Raw genomic sequence first — 22,563 nt, 5'->3', positions numbered from 1 at the left:
TATTCAGAAATATCTCTGACCTCCCTGGCCTTTCTAAGCCGTCTTGGTGGTGCTAGGAGATACTCTTTTCCCTGCCTTAATAATGTTTCTTCAATTTTTCATCTGTACATTCACCCACTCTCTCAGCTGCATGTAAAAATGCCAAGCTGTCTGAAGTCATGGAAATATTTTTATAAACTTGACAGCCACGACAAACATTCCTCCTCAGCAATAAACAAACAAGGTACACAACCTGCCATTAACATCAGTTTATAGCAGAGAGACCTTCGTCACTCATTGATGAGGGAATCCTAGACAATTCCTGCCCTAGCAAGCCATAAAGTAGTGTTGTCTGAGGTTAGGAAAATACCGGAACCTTTGGGTTCCTGTGTGCAATGAGTAACTGGAAAGCTCTGTTTGCCCGTGTGTGTACGGCAGTGCAAGCAGGCACCTGATTATTTGGTTTATTCAGGGCTCTGACAAACTGTATTTGGCTGGGGTGTACGTGGCGTTGGGGGCTTGGTGTTTGTTTGTACACACAAAAAAGCCTGTTTACCATAGTGGCAGTTGAAATGCAAAGGTGGTGCAAATTAAACCGGATAAATATTAGATACCTAAAAAAGGAAAAAGCTGCAAATGAAGATGTTAGTGAGTGTTGCAGGAGCAGAGCCCCGTCGCACAGCCTCCCCTGCACCCCTCTTTGGTTTTCCTTGCAGCTGGCTGTAAGCTGGTAGGGTTAGCAAGTACCTGAACCCACACTGCAACTTCTTCTCCCTGCAGGTAATTCTCCATGTAAGCACTCAGACGGTGCTTGTTTTGGTGTGTTCTGTGTTAATTTACTCTGAATACGTCTAAGTCCGGATCTTCAGAGGCTTTGGTGCTGGCGAGAAAGAGCAGGTGCTTCTGTTTTTCCTGTTTCTTTGGGTTATCTCTTGTTCTTCTAGCGGGCCCTCTTCCTACCATCTTTGGGTAGTGGGCTCTTTGGTGGGCTCAGGAAAAAGAAGTCAGGACTGTTCTTCACGTGTATCTTTGACAGAAGGCTCATAAGCAGAGAGCTAAGCTCCTTTCTACCATCTCACTCATTGACTGCCTCTCTCAGTCTCTGCTCCTTAGTTCCTCCCTTCTTAAAATGAAGATGACAAGTCTTCGCTCTGCTTCCACAAAATCATTGAAAGCCAAGGAGAAAAATATGCAGGGTTTTCATCTGCCTTCTTTGGGAGACCATAAATCCCTCTTCCTCCCCCCCCCCTTCCTCTCCCTCTCCCTCTCCCTCTCCCTCTCCCTCTCCCTCTCCCTCTCCCTCTCCCTCTCCCTCTCCCTCTCCCTCTCCCTCCTCTCCCTCTCCCTCTCCCTCCTCTCCCTCTCCCTCTCCCTCCTCTCCCTCTCCCTCCTCTCCCTCTCCCTCCTCTCCCTCTCCCTCTCCCTCCTCTCCCTCTCCCTCTCCTCTCCCCCTCCCCTCCTCCTCCCCCTCCCCCTTCGCCTCCCCCTCTCCCTCTCCCTCCCCCTCTCCCTCTCCCTCTCCTCCCTCTCCCTCTCCCTCTCCTCATTTTAAGAGTTCTTATTATATTCTGTCCCTCTAGGTCTCCTCTACTTCCACCGCTCTTGCAATCTGTCTCTCTCTGCTGTTTCCATATCCCCTTCTATTTGCAGCTCCCTTCCTTCTGTTCATGTCATTTTCTTCTCTCACCCTGTATCTCTACCCTCCCCCACTACCGATGCACCGCACACTCTTCCTATCGCCTCTCTCTAGTTTATCCCCCAAATTCCTCCCTTACACATCTGTCTGGCACGGACCCCTTTCCGTTGTCCCCAGCTGTGTGTCCCTGCAGCCTGGCCGCACGGGATCTGCCGGTGGGGCTGGCTGGCCGGGGCCTGGGCGAGAAGGACAAGGCGTAGCGGCCGGACAGCCTCCCGCCGCGGCCATGGCCCTGCCGTTGGCCAGGCACGGTGGAGCTCGCCCTGTGACGGCGCACGGTGAGACTCCCTGCGCTTGTGTGCCGCCGGCTTGGGATGGGGCTGCCTCGGGTCTTGTTGTGAGCTGCAGCACGGTGTCACTTCGATGACCGAGTACTTTATTTCTGCCTGGAAGCCTGATGAAGTCTGTAGTCACAAATTTTGTCTCCTGACGTCACTTTTTACCTCCTTGGACATGGCCTTGCGACTTGTTCTGGTCCTGACCTATTGTCCTACTCCCTACACTCTGCCCTGAAAACGTGGACGGTGTGTTGCCTGGCTGCTGGGAGACGCCTGTGCTTGTCAAGAGGAGGGTGGTTGTCCCACCACGTTGCTCCCAGCTGAGTTCAGGGCCCTCTGCTCTACCAGGGAAAGCCGTGACGGGGGAGGGAGAGGGCTCACACTGAAGGTCTCAGCATCTTGTTGGAGAGTTGCACTGAAGCCCACAAGCCACTGGCACAGCTGTGCTCTGTTCCTGGGAGACCTGCGCTCAGCAGGGGAAGAGTAGCTCTTTTGACAGGACAGGAACAGCAGGGTCACTGAGTTAGGGAGAATCCCTCTCCCATCTGCCGGAGGGAGCCACCTGATCCCATGCAGAGGCTGTCCCACTATCTGATTCCAGATAGAGTTTCCTCCAAGTCAGCTGGAGTGGATGCAGACTATTTAACCATCTCCCGTCAGGGATGGGGTTTTGGCTGCAAGGATCCTGGCCAGCAGCGACAGTTGAAAGGTGGTGGGTTTTTGGATATCCCTTCATGGACTGTGTTTTGCCTCCCACGAGGACATGTGGCATGGAGAAGTCGCTTCCCCAGGGCAGGGAGAGGTGGCTGCAGCTAGGTTGATGGGAGAGGTGTCCGAATCAGGGCTCATCAGCTGTTCCTGATGGCAAGGCATGAAGAAGTCACACAGATGGTCACATATTGAAGTTCATCAGGATTCTACAGGACAGGGCATCATGGTGACTTTCTGGCCTCCAGTGGAGTTTAGCTCCATTTCTGGGTAGCACCACATTTGCCCCCGCCAGGCATGACTCAGTCTCAGGCTCATAAAAGTCACGAGCCGAGCCTCAGCAATCCTACCCAGACAGTTCCCAGTTTCTCCCTTCTGTGTCTACGACAGACCGACCCTTCCTTAGCATGCTGAGATGGTATCCCTCGTGCTCCATGCAAGGTGCCATACACCTTTTCCCTTTTTTCCCACAGCTGTTTCTTTCCCTCTCTGTACCTGCTTCACCTGTTTTACCTGCTCTCTCCCTCCCGCTCTGCCTCTGGGCTAGGTCTCTTTCCAGACTCTTTCCAAAATCGTGTTCCTCTGCCTTAGTCTGCCTTCTCATCTAGCTTTCTTGTCTCTCTGGTCACGCCATAAGCTGTCAGCAGCTAGGGGAGAAGGACCATTGCAAGAGCAGGGCAGAGACTGGAGGGTGGCTGGGAGAGCAGAGGGGGAAGGCAGAGCACTCCTGGATCAGGGTCCATCATCTGCTGGGGTCTTTGGCCTCTCCCAGGTACGTGCCGTTAGCAACACAGCAGAAGTCCCCTTCCCCCAGAAGAGTGATTTTCCCATTGCTTCTACTTCACTATTGGCAAGCTCCTGAAAGGTTAATGAAGTCATTCACTGCAAAAGGAAAAAGCACGTCTTCCCGTGTTTTGCATAAATTAATCTTGAAGATTATGGAGCAGCCCGTGCACAGGGCACAGGACATTCAGCTTTGTCCTTGAGTCTTGTCACCCCAAAGGCAGCGCTGGGGCTGTCATGTAGGTGATACGTCCACTCCAGTCCTCGAGATGAGCTTAGGTTAAAACTTAGGTAAAAAGCTGTGGCCTCCCCACCCATCTTTATTCATGTTTCATTGTGTCTAATGGGGAGGAGGTCCCCAGGAATGCCTACAAGCCTCCCCTTCCTCCCATTGCGGTGGATCCTTGTTTCCCACAGATCCTCTTTAGAAAATGCCCTGTATCAGGTTTCATTCCCACTGGATTTTTTCTGTCTGAGAAGTATGAAAAAAAAAAGCATTCAATTGGTTTTGAATCACATGAGTGGGAGCAGGGACCAGCCCCAGAAGATAAGTGTTCTGACCTTTACCGCACTCTAGATAACTGAAAATAATAACAAATAAATGCATCTTGTTTCTAAACCTCAGACTTAGGGATGCATCTTTGCCTTGCGCAACAAGAGCCTGAGCCAGGGCTCTTGGGAGGGCTGAGGATACGGACCTGGCAGCTGCCAGCAGTAAGCGGCAGCCCCTTTGCTTTCCTTTTGGAAATGCAGCTGGTACAAACCCAGATGTTCAGGCTGGGAGGGAACAGGGGCAGGCTCCCCACTCTCCTGCCATCTTGCTGCTGGGATCCTGGCTGTTTTCCGGTAGCTGGCTTGCTGGGAGAATGAGAGTCTGATTATTTCTGGCCCGTTTCCTTGTGCTTTGTGCCTCTTCTTTTCACATACAGGGTTGACCTTACAGGGCCATACAGGGCTACCCACCGACTGGACCTCTGCGTGTAGGCAGACCCTGGATAAGAGTATGGGATTTGCTCTGGAAAAAAAAAAAAGAAGTGTTAAACCCCCCAAATTGGTGTTTGAAAATAACTGAGAGAACCTGTCTGCAAGGAGGACATACCCAACTGTGACTGCCAGCGAGCTTCCCAAGCCTGGATCTTAGGTCACTGACTCAAAACTCTGTCATCCCCTCCAGATGCCCCTGGGGAGGTCCATCTGAGACGGCCTCTCTTTGCAGGCTGCTGGTGACAGTAAATATTTGTACACTGCATACTGAAGTGCTGATACGGGACTGGAGTCCCGTCGTGCAGCGTGCTGTCCAGACACCGGAAAGCGACAGTCCCTGTCCTGAAGGACTTATTGTAGTCCCAAATTAGAGCATTCATGGTGCTTTCTGTAGTGGTTGTGACTTCACATTCCTCCACCAGGACGTTGCTTCCCTTCCCCCCTCTGTTACGTAGGGAGCTTGTTTGCTTGGTTTCTGCCATCCAAACCACCGACAACTGAAGAGACGCCTGTTTGCAGAGCTTGGGGAGGATGTTAGGAGGTTTCTGGCACTCTGTCAGTGTAAAGCGTCTTATTTATTAGAGTCTAATGCCCGTTTGGGATGCACTTCTGATCTAAAGCTCCTGAATTCCTCCCTTTTAACGCTGAAGATGCCATTCAGAGAGGCCCCCTGGGCCCAATGTGTGCTTCTGCTGAACACTGCCCTGATCATATATCTACCACTGTCTTGCTCAGACTTTAGGTTCAGTGATTTTGTTTCCATTAGAAGATCTCCTCCAACTCACCTCTTCCTGCAGGGGTTCCAGCAGATAGCCAAATACGATTCCGTGGGCCGTGGGCTACTGTATTGCAGTGTATGGAAGTGTGTGCATTTTCAACACGCAACCTGGTATGCGCATGGATGCTCGCGTTCGTGTTGTATGGGTGTTCGCGTTCGTGTTGTATGGGTGCTCGCGTTTGTCTTGTATGGGTGCTCGTGTTTGTCTTGTATGGATGCTCGCGTTCGTGTTTTACGGGTGCTCGCATTCGTGTCTGCTAGTGTACTTGGGCTGGAGGAGGTAGCAGCAAAGGCATTGGCATCTGGAAAGAAAGGAATGACAGGCTTGCCAGGGGAGGGAGGAGAGAGTTTGGTAGCTGAGATGAGGATCGGGTAACAGCTGGAGGGAGAGATCAGATTTAGGATCCCTGTTGTTCACTTAAGAAAATAGGAGTAGTAGTACGTTGTTTATTGGAGATTGTGTTATTCCTGTGCATTATTTATTAATCTTCTGTTAATGGTACTGCATAAAGAAGTGGCACTTCTACAGAAATTTCACAGACAGCTGGAGGATCAGTTCCAGGAGGTATTGTAACCAGGTCAGGTTGGTGTAGGGAATCCTGCTGGGCTTGGTTTTGACAGGCTTTGGAAAAGAGAAGATTGTTCAGGAGGCATTTGGAGGGGAGAAGGGGGGTGGTGGTGTCTGTGACTCACCAGGGAACAATGATCGCTGCGAGGATAAAGGGGCAGGCTGGAAGAAGACCTGGAGACAATGGTGAATTCCTGGGTTAAAGGGCTTCAGGATTCCAGCCTGAAGTACGAGGAAGTGTGAGAAAATTAAGTATTTAGGAGAAAGGTTTAGGAGTAATAAAGGCAGCTGGGGGGGGGAAGGCCAAAAGTAAAGAGAAAGCAGGTTTTACTGCACGCTGCGCCTTGAAGCGGATCCTGGAAGGCTTGAATTCGAGGCAGGAGTAGGAAGAAGGGACGTACAGAAAGAAGATGGCCTGTGCAGTGAACGTGACTGAAACCATTCTTGACTTCTGTACCGCCTGACCGCACAGCCGTGCCAGCTGCAGCCTCAGCAGATGTGGCAGGCTAAGCAGAGGTGCTGAGGTACTCTGCCTACCCAGAGACAGGAGGTTTGTAAAGTTTGTAAAGCGCAGACAGATGGGTGCCAGGATGGGTGCTCCCAGCCAGCTCTTGGATACTAGTCCCTCCTCCCATTTGAAAGATGTCCAGTCACTTTGAGAGGTGGGGCTGGTGTTTTGGTAGGTGGCATTCTTTCACTTGGCAATGAAACTGAAATCAGCAAATACCGCAGGACAGTATCACGCTACTGGTGCAAACCATCTTTGGGTGAGAAGCAACTGTTGAAATACTGGCCAGCTCATAGCTCCCAAAATATGCAGCCAAAAACGCAGTCCTCAAAGGTTTTGTTTTTAAGCTCTGTTTTACCCACCAGTTCAACCATGTCAGTATTTTGTGGGGAGCACCCTACTTACTGCCGGCGACTGTTTCCATAAGCCAAGGGCAGGCCTAAATGGTAGTTGCCCGGGTGTCTCTTCTACCTGAGTGTCTCGGTGCTGAGCTGGTGCAGAAATTTTGGGGTTGGAGGGGAGGAGGAGAAGCTGTAGCATAAATGCAGCTTAGCGGGCTGTCCTTTATTTTTCTGGCTGCAGCGTAAAGCCAACTCTGTTAGACAGACTGTGAACACGGGGAGTCTTGTAGCACAGACGGGCTTTGCAAGGAACTCTGTGACTCTGTGACTCTATGAGCTAGAATCAGCCTCTTCCCTCAGTCATCACCCACAGCACAGCTGAGCCACCGTCACGGAAGCGTTGGGATGCAATTTCTAATTGTACGCAGCTTTGATGCAAATCATGCGACAAGTACGTATGTCTATTGGTGTGTTTAAGAAATTTTTTTTAAAGTTATTTGAAGTCTTAACACTGCACAGCACCCTCCAGCAAACCTCCTTATTCTGTGCAGCAATCGTGACAGTATAGGTAGTGCTAAGCGCGCTGAGAAGTTGTCACCGTAACTGTGTGAGTGGCCTCCAGGTTTTGAATGAACCCGGCTGTGATGGGGCGCAGCTCTGTTAATCCGCTGTGTCTATTAGAGCAGAAGGTGACTTGGGCTAGCCAACCAACTGCAATGCCTTCAGAGAGCGTTTCTGTACCTTGGGAGAATCTGAGATCATCTGAGATGTGGGACTTGGCTTTTCACAGGGCTTATCCATCAGGGAGGGACAGTCCGTTTCAAAAGCGAAGTGCTGATGAGTCCAGGAATGATAAAATCGCCCTTGGATTTTTTTTTTTTTTTTGGTGTGTGTGAACTCCTAGAAGTCATCTATGTTGGTATAAATGAGATCATTTGGCCTAATTAGTTCCAAGCTTAATTAGCAGTAATTATCCCAACATGGGAGTAATACTCGAGTAGGAAGTACTGAGTCCTCGATTAGATAGATCTCTAATTGGTGTTACAATATTGTAATTAAAGCATGCTTGTACGCCTCTGCCTCTGCAAGTGATTTGTTTTATGTCTGATTAAACAGGGAGTCCGGCAGCCTCAAGGAGGCCAGGACATCACCACTGATTGAAACAGTGTATTATTCTTTGTTATAGGAAAGAAATGATGAATCACACATACTAGGAAACACTATGGGCCAAATTAATCCTTTGAGTAATTGCTACTGGAGTTAGGGAAATTACAACAGGGGTGAATTTGGCCTCAAGTGCATAAGCTCTATCTGTATATCACACAGTTAAACAAATACTCATTTGAATGTACAGTCTGGCAATTACACCATCAGATGAATGCAAGTAACTTAATCTGCATTTGTGATCACTGGATTGCACGGGTGAGTTTCTTTGGCTGCTGGGTGATCGTTATGAGATTGCACATTCTGCTCAGATTTTGCAGGAGGTGGTGCCGTGTGTCCCGGGATGTGCTGCACCCCGAAGCAGTGGGCAGGGCTGGATGACCGCTGCTGGCTGCAGCATCCTCTCCTTGTCGGGGTAAGACCCCCAAAGTACCGCTAGGGTCACCAGGAGCACCTTGCAAATGGAGGAGGTGGACAGATAAAGCGTCCTCTTTTCTTCCCACATGGTTACCTTTAGTCTGGCCGGTCAGACCCCCCCTAGCAGAAGACACTTCAGAAGAGCAGGTAAACAGATGTTTTTTGAGGAAGTTTGAGAAAAAGAGAGCGAAACGGGAACTTTCTGAAATTAGTCAGCTTCAAAACATGAAAGCTTCCTATGTCTTTTTAAGAAACCACCTCCTTAGGATTTGGCAAGTGCGCTGCTTTATTACTTATCTGTTTGCTGCGTGAGTGGGCGACTACTTCCTGATTTGGTTCTTCAATATAGAGAGATCATCAGCATAGGTCTGTAGAGGACAGTAACTCCTCGCCTACGGAAAGTAACAAATAGGAATAAGGATGCATGTATCTTCTGGCTGTCACAGAGGACTTCAAAGCACATTCGAGTCATATCCGAAGTAAAACGTCATCTTATTTCCATAATACAGCTGCAGAAACTGAGGCACAAATCCGTTACTTCCCTTGCTATAGTTCATGGCGCTGGTGTATATGGCAACACCAGGAACGCGGCGCAGATCTCATCACCTCCTGCTTCACCCACAAAAGCACTTTTCTTTTGCAAAGGGGAGAGTCCAGAAGGAGGGAGATGACTTGAGCAAGGAAATAAAATACACAACATTCTGTTAAAGTGATATTAGGGATAAGAATTTAAACATCCCATATACGGGAATTCAAAGCAAGAGTTTCCATAGCAGCATTGCTTGGCCATATTGTATATACACTATTTTGCATTGCTCTCATGATGTCAAAGGCATATTCTAATAGCTGTGCATGCAATATGTCTGAATCAGAGTTGCTATGAAACTTAAGGCTGAATTACACCACGGAGGCATATTCTTGTGCGGTGCTGGGAGGAAATAATAGAACTAGGTTTTGTCAAGATTTTTCTCCAGTGATACATTTTTGTTAGAAAATTGCTGATTTGCCAAAACTGTTGCTATTTTCGGGAAAAGTTGATTCCAGTTTTGTGTCCCATCTTTAAAAAAAAAAAAAAAAGGAGAAAAGTTTTGAAGTTGTCAAAATGAAGTGCTTCAAGAAGGTAAAATAAAATCTTGCATTTAATTCATTTGGTCATAATTTCTAGGTATAAGTTTTGAAAACTATTTTTTACCCCGATCAGATATAGAACAATGATTTGAAATCTCTGGAAATCTTGAAGGAACAAAAAACATTCCCTTTCACCCTACATAGTCCCAAAGTGTCCTGGGAGTGGGAGGTGGACTGCATCACTGGACACCATGTGTGGCTGCCGGGTGTGGAGCAGTGGGAGCAGTGGGAGCAGTGGGAGAGGTTCCCTCCCCCAGGTACCTCTCTGCCTACCTGGTATATTATAAGGTAGAAAAAAATGGCTGTGCAGTACTGCTCAAATCTTCCACAAGACCCAATTCTCCCTAAACCCCCCCAGTATCACCTGGGGATCAAAGGGTTAAGCCTTTGGACAAGGGTTTTGGGTGGGAGCCGCAGTCTCCTCGCATCTTTAAACCTCCCTTCAGCAGCTGATGGGATCTCGGTGAGGGGGGAGCTGCTGCCTCTCCCTTGTTGATGCCCCACACTAGGGGTGGTGGGACCTGTCCTCACCTCTCTATGCACCGCCAAGGGGCCTCCTGTGTGGTGCCGCAGCTTTTCACTGCACTCACCCCCCTGCTTTCGGTCCGTGCTCCTCATGAGGCTCTCTGGGGGAGAAGAGGGATGTTGCACCTCAGGCTGGGAAGGAGTGCTCGAGCTCATGGAAGAGCCCTGTGAGTTGGTTTGGCATCACTTTTCCTGCTGGCAGCAACGTTTCCTCACTACCAGCATTCCCAAACGTTGGTGTAGCCCGTATGCCAATGTCTCCTTTCTCCCTGCTCCTTCATGTTGCAATTGCCAATTTCAGTGTCGGTGCCTGAAGAGCTGTAGTTTAAACTTGCTTTGCTGTGCATTGAAGCCATTCTTGTTTAGGGAAGAAACTGCAAAAGGGGTGTGGGAGGGAGGAAAAGACGACGAGCGCTTTTTTTCCCCCTATGTGGCAGCGATGGATGCTGGGTATTAAGAGAGAGACAAGCTGACAAACATCTGAATGAGTGGAAGAGAATCCTAACCCAAAGGGAGGAGTTGTGGTTTAGGTTAAAGCCACAAAGGAAGTGAAGGAGGTTACCACTTTCCTGTCTGTGGGCAGGAGGTTCTCCTTGTGCTCATTCGAAGGCTTAGCTCTAGCTCGTTCTTCCCTAGGAACACACTCATCTGTGTACTTCTTGAAAAGCATTCGATCTGGCATCTGATCTTGGGAGTGACAAACATCCCCTTTATCCACAGAAGTCAGCAGGAGCTGCGAGCTAAAGAACTGGGAATCCCAGTCTAATTTATGGAGCCGGATATACTAAGGCATCTTGTTAAGCCATGTGTCTTGTTTGGTGCTAGTGCCTGCAGTATATTTCTCCGTGCGTCTTCTTCTTGCAGATTCCAGCCGGATTTTTTTGTTGTAAATACCTGTACCTCCAGGGCCTGCTGGCTCTCCACAGGTCTCACTTCTCTCCTGTTCCCAAGTGATTGGCAAACTGTGTAGCTACCCTGCCTGGATCTAGCGGTCTCACGAGCTGATACAGGGCAGATTCTGAATGCCGTTGGGTCCCCACCAGCATGGCCTGGGATCAATATTTTTCCTTGATTTTCACCACGTGCTTTTCTTGTCACGGCTCAGAGGCTCTAGCTGTTTGCGGTCGCAAAGTTTGTTGTCTCGGCTCTATAGCTTCGCTCTTCGTTTGCGAGGAGAGGGCGACTGGTTAACACTGGTGGGGTGCAGAAGGCGTACCAGGAGGGAGATGAAAGAATACAGGCTTGCTCTTACAAGAGAGTGAGTCTTATCCAGGGTCTGAGGAGCGCTGGCGTGCCAGCCGGCTATCTTAACCCGAGCTATCCACTGGCGACTGCACAGTTAGAACCACTGTCAGTGACAGTGACTTTAGTATGTGCCGCCAGTGCCTTCTGATCACTGTGTGCTACTGTACATGAAAAGAGCATCTGAAAGGTGCTCCCTGAAGAGCTGTTATGTGGTCTCTAACCTTCCATTAGCAGCTCACCTTAGCCCCTAACCCTGGCCTCGAGATGCAGCAGTCATTTCATTTACCAGGTGTGAAAATCATATTTTGCTGTGTGAGGATGATTGCTCTATCAGGTGTATTACAGTATCTGCTTTTTTTTTTTTTTTTTTTTAAAAAAAAGGCTTTGTTAGAACTACAAGATATCATTAAAGATTTATATGTGGCAAATGTGTCCTTTTTTGCAGAGAGTTTCCTTTTAGAGACCTTCAGGGTATTGATTGCAAGTAGATTTTCCTCCTCTGTTTTAAAACATTTCCTTTGCCTATGGATTTTCAACATTACTCACTGGATCTGTGTGCAGTACGTTCCCCAGACTATATTATCAAGCCAAAGTCCCTTACTGCTGGCCTTCAGGGACCGCTTCTGAAGCCGGAAAGACCATTCATTCGCTGTGTTCACTCAGTCCTGAGCAACTCTCCAGCATTACATCCTTCTTACTCCAGGATATACGCTGTCATCTAACTGAGCCGTGGGTCTGCTTTCAGCATGTGCCAGTGGGTCCCAAACCTAGTCTGGCAACAGCCTTGAGCTATCCCTTGCCTGGAGTGAGTGGTGTTTGTCTGGATGGTTTAGATGTAAAGGGAAAACAAGCTGTACAATGGGGAAGTGAAGAAACCGGAGTGGTGAGCAGCTGAAATTGTAAGGTGGTTTGGTTTTGGTATCAGCATTTTGTTGCTTGGACTCATCCTTGTGGCCATTAGAGTGGGGTGCGGGTTTCTTTCTGGAGAGAGCAGAGGATTCAGAGGGGAGGCTGGGGGTGCCGGCGCAGCACAGAGCCCAGAGGAGCGAGGTACCACTGCCCTTCCGAGGGGAAGTGCCCATGGAGAGCAGGCTGAGGTCCACCAGCCATTGCTCTGCCTCAGGATGAGGCCCTGGGTTCCATGTTCTGCTGGTGGGTGAAAGTGCTCTGTGCGAGCCAGCTGAAGTGTGGGTTCAGCCATCTTTTGGTGGATCGTATGTGTAAGCCATTGAAGACCTTAAAGCATCTGGCTTACGGTATTTGGCTTTGTTTACTGTAGTGTTATAGCCTTAGGGCCACAGAAAGTGCAGCTTTATTGAAATCATTGGAGTTGTGCTTGCTTATGGCAGCAGGGAGCTAGGGACATGTTTTTTTGGAACATGTTGCCAGGAACATAAACCCTTTTCTTTGGGAGATGCTTTGTAAGGATGGCTGGAGTAAGTGCCTGGGAAACATTGTCCTAATGGAAACAAGACGCAGAAATAATCAGGTCTCAGAACAGCTCTTACTTCTACCCCACATCTGTGAATTTCAGAGTCCGCCATCCTAAGGCTCAGTCCTTCTCTCCTTCCTCATTACCATCAAGTCTTAGTTTTGAACACGATATACCCCACCAAGAGCTGGGACACCATGGGGGACACTGCAGTCTCTGCACATGGGAGGAACAGGGACCTGGATGAGGAAGCCAGCTGACTTACGTGAGAGTCAGGCAGGCTGAAGTTGTGTGGACAAAGCAGCAGCAGTCTTTGTTGTCTGATTCTTAAGTGGAAGGTACCTGTGCTTCAGCATTTAAATGTTTAAAAGAGATCAGTGCTACAGTCTTTGATGCTGGATACTCATACAAAAGCAATTACCAAAACGTAAGTGGTTCTTAAAGACACTGTAGCCAGAGCACTACCTGCATTCCTTGCATGCTGGCTGGACTGCTGGCATTCATTTTGTCATGGTTTGACAGAAACGACAGGCAAATGGTATAGGTTGTGTGTAGGAACAGCCCATCTTGTAAGCAAGCCAAGGCACAAGGGAGTGTATCCCATCAGAGTTACATTACCAAGGCAGGTCCCCTATGCAGCACCTTCTCACATGTTAAAAGGATGCTCTAAAATAGAAGAATAAAGATAGAAAAGAAACACGCTGTCCTAGGTGTCTCTCCGGACCTGCAAGGCAGGTATTGTAAGCAGATGTATTCATGCTAGGGAATGAACAGATATGCTTTAAAATAAGCTGGCAGATTTTGTGCTCAGATGGACTAGGAACATTCACACAGTCTGTTATTGCAGTTAAGCTGTGAGAGGCCAACACCTTCAGCAGAGAGGGACTAGCAAAACGTTTGGGCAGAAGTATGTCCAGTCATGACATCTGTTGCTAAAGTGGTCCATAGTCTGCACTATAACAGTGCACAAGAAAAATGCAAAAGAACGAGAGTGAAGCATTTATGCAGCTAAGCCAACACCCTCAAGTGCCCTCTAATAGTGAAGGCTCCTTTTTTTGTCAGTATTGTCCTCTCTCATCTAGGAACTTGCAGATCTGAAGGCTGCCGATGATTACTGCAGAAAAAAATCAGCACCACACTGACGATAAGCCAATGTCTAAACTAAAAAGCAAGGGGGAAATCTGCTTGTTTTCTTTGGAGGGATCTCACTGTTTTACGTAATCTTTGCACAGCACCTGTAAATCAGCGACTGGTACTTTTGAAATGTATTCCCTTCATCAAAAGCTATTTGGAACAACAGGTAGCACCTATCCATTCAGTCTAAGCTCCCTTGACATTTTTAAATGACAGATAATGAAAACTGTCTTCATTAGAACTCAAGCAATTCCATCAGACTGTCATCAGCAAACAATAGTAAATTAAAGGCTGAACAACCCTCAACTCTACTCTCCTAGGTACCTGTGTGAAAATACCTGATGCCTTTTCTACAGCTTCTAGGAAATATAAGAGGTGACTTCTCAGGTGGGAAGGGTTCTGGTCTGTGAGGCACTAGGTGGAGGTCAACAGGAACATGTTAAAGTCTGTCTGAAAACCAGTGGTCAGATGGCATAAAATGGAACAGAAACGTGAGAATGATCGTGGGTGAGAGACGCGGCTTATCTAACAGAGTGCTGAGTTCTGCGTTGCCTTCGGTTTATGAATGGATTTAAAGCATGGTGCCAAACAGAGCATATTGCAGTTGTCTAATCCTTAGGTGATAGAGGCAGGCATGATAGTAGACAGAGCTGCATCCAAGAGGACTCATCAGAACAGCCCAGTCAGCCTGGCATTATTGCTACCTGATCTGCAGGAATTGGTTCAGGCCCCTGAATCTGAACCGCCGAAGGGAAACCTAGTTGAATGAGCAGCTGTTGAGGTATGGTGCTGCCTTATCGTACCCTGCTTGTCTCTCCCCAGCCAACATCGATTCAGTCTTCCCTGGGCTGAGCATCAGTCACCCAGGTCCTTCCCCCCTTGCACACTCCCCACCCCCCCCCCCCCAAATTCAGAGACTTAACCAAGCTACTCCCCCGCTTCCCCCCACATTTAGATTAAAGGGAGACAGAGAGCAGAAGGGGCATTTCACAATAAAACATCATTTATATGACATGGCCACGGCGCGGAAGAGGCTAGCACTGGGGAGTGAATTATAGGGGTCCAGAGAAGAAAGAGGCTGTGGCAGAGAGAGGGTTGTTATTGGAGGGCACGGGGAGCAAAATGACTGAGATAGAAGGTGCAGATAAATAGAAATAGCTGCAGCGGTGTGATTGGGAAGGAAAATCAGTCACTACTTCAGTCACCAGTGGTGTTCAGTTTAGGGAGCTGAGTGGTAAATTACAGGCAGGTTAGGACTCCAAGAACATCTGTGACCCCGTGAAATGCTGGAGAGAGAAAAGTTGCAGTAACAGTGAGTAAGATTCAGATCTCATCTATCTGAGCATGAGTATCTCAAGGTGAAATAACAGAAGGAGAGGAGGCGGGAATATTGATTTCTGCCTCACAAAACAGACAACAACGCCTACTTTTTCATAGCAAGAATTTAACCATTCGCTTTAATGGGCCAGTCTGCAGTACAGTGGGGGCTTGGTTTCTTCTTTGTGCGCAATCTAGAGGGGAAATCATGCTGAAGTTATTTTTATTTTATTGTAGCCTTGCAGGAGAGACACGAGCAAAATTTTACCCGTGAATACCTGTGCTCTGACTGTAGGGGCAGCTGTAGTCCATGAGTGTAACCTGCGTGCGCTGCCGCCCTGTTGTACAGCAGGCACGGCGGGATGCTGGAGGAGCAGCACAAGGCACAAAAAGCCTCTTATGCCGAGAGAGCTGTTGTATGTGTTGGCGACAGATGATGACTTCTGTCTGTCTGAGGGCAGACTTAGCCTCCTCCTATTTATTCTGTGAGAAGGATGCTCCCAGTGAGAGGTGCTTTCTTCAGCTGGTCATGGCTTTCTCAGAGATATTCCTTTGGGAATGAAATGTCGTTTGGTTGGTTTTACACCATGAAAGTGCACACGTGTCCTGGTGCTCTGGGGCAGGCATTTCAGAGAACGTAACTGCGTGGCTGTGCAAGGGAGCTTGCTATCTTGGACTAGGCTCAGCAGGTGGCTGAATGGAAGCAGGAGATGAATTTGGCGATTTTCTGAGCTGCTGCCATGTCTTTTCTCGTTGAAGTCAAAGATGTTCATACACATACAAAGGGAGTGTAAAGTCATGGCTGAGAATCTTAAAAGGCTCAAGGGTCAGGCAATTCCACAGCCTAATTCTCTTGGCGGCACCACAGCACTCAGTGTGTGTTAGCGGTTCCCTGTAAAACATGAGGACAGTGTAACGGGAGCAGTGTTCCTGGGCAGACATTGATTTTGGAGTCTCCTGTATGCCAAAATTGCCCACCTTTGTTTAGTATGAATTCACATTTTTCATGTAGTGCATGAGCATACGTTTCCCCAGATTCTGTTTACCTGATTTCCCTTCTGATTCAGTATCTCTTCTCTCCTCCTTAGTCTCCTTTTTTTTTTAATCATGGGAGATAAAGCTGAGCATTTATCTCTATACCGTGTGGTATTTGCCTCGTACCTGCTTATTGACTTGAGAGATGACTTTCTAAATAGGGCAGGAGCTTCCTGCGACTGGACTGTTGTAATACTTGGGATTTATTCATCATGTCAGAGTTTTGATGTAGGATAGTATCTTGAAGGGGGATAGATCACCTAGAAGGGTCTCTGGAGATCCGGAAGACTATTTTAACCACAGGCCCAGTTCCATGCTCCAGCCTGAACTTGGTGAAGGCTCAGATTGTTTAGGTGTTCACGTGCGAGTAGGAAAAGGAAAACACAAGATCAACAGTTTCTCCCTTTTCAGTGTAGATTGAGAAGTGAGGGCAAAGCCTTTCTTGCCCAGCTGACTTTGCCATCATCTGTACGCTGTTGCTGTAGGGTGATGTGCAGCCAGTGCTGGTCAGATCCATCAGCCAGCTTCCTTCCTAACAGAGCTCTGTGCGCTGCAGCCAGCGAGGCAGTAGCAATCGGTACCGGTGAGCTACGAGTGGTCTTAAGCCAGTAGTGGGCACAGAGGTAGGGGGGTGTGTGTGTGTATGGATACTGACATTGAAATGAATATATTTGCGTTTCCTTCCGCGGTGAGTCTCTGTGAAGCCCACATGAGTCAGGCTGCAGAGCGACTTCTTCACCCAAACCAAGTTAAGAATTTTCTCTCGTGTCTGCAGTACTGAGGTTCAGCAAAACTGGGGAGGCTCAGGGTGATGCCTGATACCAAAAGACACAAGACACTGAACTAGAAAGCCACAACAATCTCTCCCCTCCCCCAGGCCTGATTTCCTAATCTTTTAGGAATGATTTACAATAAATAAAAGACGTTCTGAAAGAAGATGTTTTTTTTTTCCCCCAAGCTAAGTAGGTGTTAAACTCCTCTTCCCTGTGGTCCATTCCCATCTCTTTCACACTGTCCCATCTTTAGACTTCATCCTGCAGCAAGATTCATGAAGGCAGCTCCCCTGTGCCCATGCAGAGAGATCACGGCAGTAAGCGAACCGTAATCACCTGGATTCCTTACAGAAATGGGTTGTTTCCTTTCAAAAAGGCTCATTAGAGCACGCAGCCATGTAAAACTCAAAGCTTGTAAGAAAAAGATTTCATAGAGCCTGATCTCTCTCTGTCTGGTCCTGCAGCTCCTCTGATCATTTACACCAGAGCAAAAAGAGGGCAAAACCCCCTCAAACTCAAAGCAAACAAACAAAGCAAAACATCCTCCTAATGATGTGTGTTCTTCACTTCCAACAGTGACAGTGTTTTACACCCACTTTGCACAGGTGTACATGAATGCACAAGTCGGAGGCAGTATAGAGAGCAAAGCTCTTAAGGAGTTAGTGGAGCTTCCCTGCTGGAAGGTTATAATCACACTGAAAGAGGGAAATCTTGCCTCAGCAGACAGGAAATACGTGATGCAATTTTCAGCACAGAGTTGCTAGAGATAAAACAGCCCATAAACTGGAAAAAAAAAAAATAATCGTAGGGAACGCTTTGCATGGCCCAAATGCGCCATGTCAAAGCTAATAGCAAGGGATCCTTTGACTGCAGAAGATGCGGTATACTGGCTACAGATGCGCATGGTGACTACATCCTTTACCTGCAAGGAGGAGCGCACATCCCTGATCCTGGGTATAGTGGCCATCAGTAGATTCTTCTTAATGGTGACAGATTTTCTTAAGGGAAGGGTTTTAAGCATTAATGATTGGAAGGGCTCAGTCTGCTGTTGCATTTGAGGTGAAACTTTTTTCATGTGGAACGGCTGTGTGGTTGGGGAAGAGGCTCCGCGTCAGAGAGTGGATGGTCAGGAGCAAGGTGTAACTTCAGAAGAGACTAATGCCTCCAGCCTTCACACGCTAAGGCTCCATGTTGCCATTTTGCCTGCCCTCAATCTCATCTTCAAAAGTCCTTGTTCCTCAGATGTTTCCACCTCCTCCAGTTGTGCCAGTTCAGCTGCTTGTGGGGATGAAATCTGCATCAGAGCTGGTCCAGCTTTAAGGATGTGTTCTTGTTAGCAGGGTTTTTAAGAAAAAAAAGTTGGATAATTTAAAGAGCTTACCTATGAGCGTGGCTACGTAAATAGTTTAGCTGGCACAAGTGAGTGGCAATAATTATGAGAGAGCATGGCAGGATCCTCTTAAACTGGGTCTGCTGCAGATGAAGTAGTGAAACAGAGCCACAGCCCTACACCCTCGCCACAGCCCTACACACTCTTAACATTATTTGCATGAGTAGCTCCATTGTGTTTCAGTGGAACTCTACTTACACATGTAAAATTAAGTGTTTGTAGGGCCCAGCCCTTGAAGAGAATAAAAGCCACGATGGGGTGTGCCATGCTCTGAACCATATATAGAAAGTGTAATGCAAATGTATTTTGTCGGCAGGCCTATCTTGTCTGATCTGTCTGCTCTGCAGAACTGGAGCTCCTGTAGTAGCAACTTTCCTTAGTCTTCGTTTGCTCTAATGGTAGAGGAACCTCGCTTTTGAATAAAGACTGATCTTCTGTCCCTGCTGCAGCCAGGGGCTTGTGAGGAGAGTGTACGCAGTGTGGTGAGAGCTGTAATGTTTCCAAGATGCTCTTGGATTTGCCGGAGTGCTCTAAAGGGCTGGGACAGCTGACTTCTCTGGGGCAGCTTTTATGAGCTTGGCCAAGGGAGGGCAAGGCCGCGGTACAGGGTGATGCTCTCAGTGCTGGCAGTGGCAGTCCCATGGGCTGGTGCTCCTGCTACCTGAAATCCTGCCTCACAACCTATCATCGCAGTTAAGATCATTTGGGAGCCTGTTGTCAGTTCCCATGGTAAAACCCTTCAAGGACAGCAGGAGGGATTTCTCAGCTGAGAATCCCTGCCTTGGGAATTCACTGCTGGTGGCAGTTTGCTGTGGCAGATTCCCAAAGGTGGTGGATGAAGTAGCAACTTCACTTGAGAGTGAAGCAAAACACCTTGATGGCTGCTATCTGGAGCCCCAAAGAGAGGAAGGAAGAGACATAAAGCCGTTGGAGGGGAGAGGCTTGGTGTGGTTATTTGAGACCGCTGCCTGCAGAGTTGCACAGTCATTTATAACTGTTTGAAATGTGGGGGGATGGGGTCGGGGGGGAGGGAGGGGAGTTGGAGGAACCACGGCATCTGCGAACTAGTAGCATTTTCCTTGGTCTAACTCCTCAAGGGACAAGACAGCAAAGTACCGGGTCAGAGGAGGAGGAGAACAAAAAAGGCAGTCTGCTAACACTTCGTATTTTATCGCTGATGTTGCATGTGTCAGGATTGAAGCACGGGGTAGGATTTCCAAAAGGTACCTTCAGGAAAAGGAAGTTGGGTGCCTGGCTTCCTTTAGGCTCCTTAGAAAAACTCCAGCCTCTACTGCCCAGGGGAAACAAACTTTCTTTTAAGCAAACCACGATGGGTCCCCGATGTCAGTGAGAGCAAGGCTGGGTCTTCTGTCTAAAGCACCATGAGGCGTATCTTTCCCTTCTGCTGTGTTTTGCTGCCTGGCTGGTCTACTCTGTGCTGCTGTTGCAACCTTTCCTGGGCTCAGTCCACCGAGCCCTCTCTCGTGTGGGGTGCGTCAAGGAGAGGAGGAATTGTAGGTGTTAGGTTATAAAAGACCTGTATCAATGTGAAAATAGAGAAGGCTTATACGCCAGGTCAGGCAGCGGGCTGAACCGATGGCAATAAAGGTGGTGGTGGTTCAAGTGGAGCTGATCAGTGAGGTTTCAACCAACACTTCAGCTTTAGAAAGTGCTGCTGTGGTCAGTGGAAAGGTACAGGTAGGGCTAGCATCGGTGAGTTGGGAAGGCTGGCCAGAGACCAACAGTTTCCACCTTTGGGTTGTGGATCTGGGGCACTTGTAGCCCCAGGAACTTGTCTGGAAAAGGTAACGGAGAGGAGCAAGCAAGAGGCATCAGTGGGCTGAAAGTCTGTCCAGTGGGAAACCCGTGAGGGCTGTGGTCTGCAAAGCGGCAGGGATTGAGAACCAGCGGTAAGGAAGTATCCCCCTCAAGGAAGAGTATGTCTAGGGTAAGAGGTGTGAATTAGGTACTGTTGCGGTGCTCAGGAAGCTGTAAAGAGTTCTTTAACAATGTTACCAAGTGGGCATGAACGAGGGGAGGGGAAGGATGACAAGAGGAAAAGCCCCTTAGGGACTGAGGGCTGAGCAAAGGGAGGAGATGGTTTTATCTGCCAGAGCGATGCCCGGGGTGAATGCTCAGTGCTGAAAGGGTCATCCTCCGAAGAGCTGGGTTATTTAAAAGTGGGAGTTGGACAGAGTAAAGAGTGGGTCGTTTGAGGATAAAGGGAGAGGGAGAATTCGCTCCACATTTCTATTCACTTATGTTGTATTGGCAAAACAGGTTATTCAGGCATCGCAGATATGCAAAAACGATCAGCCTGCTTTCTCTCATTAGACTGCAGCGGTTCTGTGCAACTGTGTGCCACCAGTGGTTTGGGAAGCTCTTCCTTAGAACCCACAAGATCGCCCATTTTAAGAATATTTTGTGGAGGTGAAGGAGAAGGATTAGTGGATGTCGAAAGTGCTCTTTTCACGGAGTGAGTCGCCGGCTAAAAAGGGCGGGGGGATTGCTACAAATCTTCAAAACTCTTAACTGCCAGCCGTTTTCAAACTACATTGACGTTTAATCCCCCAAACGTAGAGCATTTTCTCAGGATAGGGCCCTTGAGCATATTTAAGAGTTGATAGGTTGTGTCTGTTTGTCATTACTGTCTGGTTCCTCCCTGTTTAGCTGCAAGCTGCTGCTTAACCCAGTGCTTTCTCCCACCAGAAAAGGCCCTCAGATCTCAGAGCGGCTCCACCAACCCGGCAGCTGGTGGGCAGGCAAGTTGCTCAGCCACAGGTAGGAGAAACGTGCTTCTCCTCCAGAAGTTCCCCCGCGCCCCCCCGCCTCGCCCACGGCCAGCCGGCCCCTTCCTTCTCCAGAAATACGTGGAAGGGAAATTCCACGCCAGGTGTCCGCGGGCCGAGCCACCCTGCCGCGGTCCTGCCCGCCCCTCTGGGCTGCGCCCCTGCCGGGATGGCCGCTGCGTCCCTGGCCGGCCGCCATGCCCAGCGCCCGCCTCGGCTGCCCAGGGCCTGTAAGCCCCGCTGCGGGCAGCCGGCGCCCGCCGCCAGGCCGGGGCGGCACCCGGTGAAGGTGCCGTGGCGCAGGCCGGCCCTGGCAGCCGGGGAGGCTCCGGGCCCGGGCACCCGCCTCCCCTCGGCGCCCCCGGCCCCGCCGCGCGCCCGCCGCGGGGGCCGTGCGAGGCCTCCAGGCTCAGCGGCGGGCGGGCGCCCCCGCCTCCCTCCCCGCGGGGCCCGCGCCGTTTCCGTTAGGGGTGCCGTTAGGGGGCGGGCCCCGCGCGCGCCGCCTCAGGGGAGCGCGAGGTGCTAGCGCGCCGCCGGGCGGGGCGGGGCGAGGGAAGGGGGGGGGGGGGGGGGCAGGGGAGACGGCTCCCGGGGCCCGCACCGGCCCCTCCCCGCCTCACCGGGCACCTCCCCTGCGGCTGCGGGCACCGGGGCACGCGGAGCCCCCGCCCCCCGCCGCCGCGGCCCCTCCCGGGGAGCGGGGCGCTGCCGGCGCTCGGCCCCGCGGAGGGGAGCGGGGCGGTGGGAGGGGCGGGTCCTTTAAGAAGCGCCCTGGGCGCGCGGTCTCTTTAAAAGGGGAGGAGGGGCGGGGCGGCCCCGGGGCGGGGGACAGGCTATGTTAATGGTAGGGGCGGTGCGGCGGGGAGGGGTGGGTGGCGCTTCCCGCGGGCCCGGGGGGCGCTCGCCGCGGCGGGCCTGTCCCTTTAAGAGCCCGGCTGCTACCACTGTGTAGGCGAAGGCGGGAGGAGAGCGTGTGCGAGGGGGAAGGGACACTGTCCCCGCCCTCTCGCTGGGGAGGGGCGGGGCGGGGGGGCCGGGCGAGACCACTGCCCGGAACGGGGAGTAAGAGGCGGTCCCGCCGGCGGAGTGAGTAGGGGACAGTACCATTCCCGGGGCGGGGCGCACGCGACGGGCGGTACCATTCCTCTCTCCGGGTTGCGGGACGCGGCGGGAGGGGGGGAGGCGGGGGGGGGGGGGGAATGGTGTAGGGAAAATGGGGGGGGGGGGGAGCGGGCGGGGGGAGAGGGCGAGAGGGGCTGCGATGGGCGGTACCATGTGTGCGGGAAGGAGGGGGGGAGGCGCTGGCGGACAATGGAGCCTGTGTGTGTTTGCGGGAGGGGGAAGGACCCGCCGTCGCCGGGGGGAGACGCTGCGCCGCCCCCTCCCGCCCGGGGCTGAGAGGAGCCTCGGCCCCCGCCCCTCCCCCACGGCCCGGCGGTGAGTGAGGGGGAGGCGGCGCGGCGGGCACCGGGCGACCACCGGCACCGGCCGCCGCCGCCCGCCCAAAGTTTGAGAGTTGGGGGGGGGCTCGGGGGGGCCGCGGGGAGGGGGCGCCGCCGGCGGTTGAGGGGAGCGCTGCCCCCGGGACGGC

At 50.5% G+C, this 22,563-nt stretch overlaps 1 protein-coding gene across 9 annotated transcripts in view; it reads left to right on the top strand.

The window, feature by feature from the left end:
- BCL9 (BCL9 transcription coactivator) overlaps nucleotides 1–22,563 on the top strand; it is a 61,092-nt gene that overhangs the window by 6,800 nt on the left and 31,729 nt on the right. For 3 of the 9 annotated variants that reach the window (XM_080375176.1, XM_080375179.1, XM_080375187.1), the window contains exon 1: nucleotides 22,238–22,409. The exons of 2 other annotated variants lie outside the window; for them this stretch is intronic. The gene's annotated coding sequence lies outside the window, so the exon portion shown is untranslated. 4 more of the 9 variants (XM_080375178.1, XM_080375182.1, XM_080375175.1 and 1 more) reach the window with 3 other exon arrangements.

The sequence above is a fragment of the Falco punctatus genome (assembly GCF_963210335.1).
Source record: "Falco punctatus genome assembly, chromosome: 2".
NCBI classification, from domain to species: domain Eukaryota; kingdom Metazoa; phylum Chordata; class Aves; order Falconiformes; family Falconidae; genus Falco; species Falco punctatus.
This window is presented reverse-complemented; position numbering and strand designations above follow the sequence as displayed.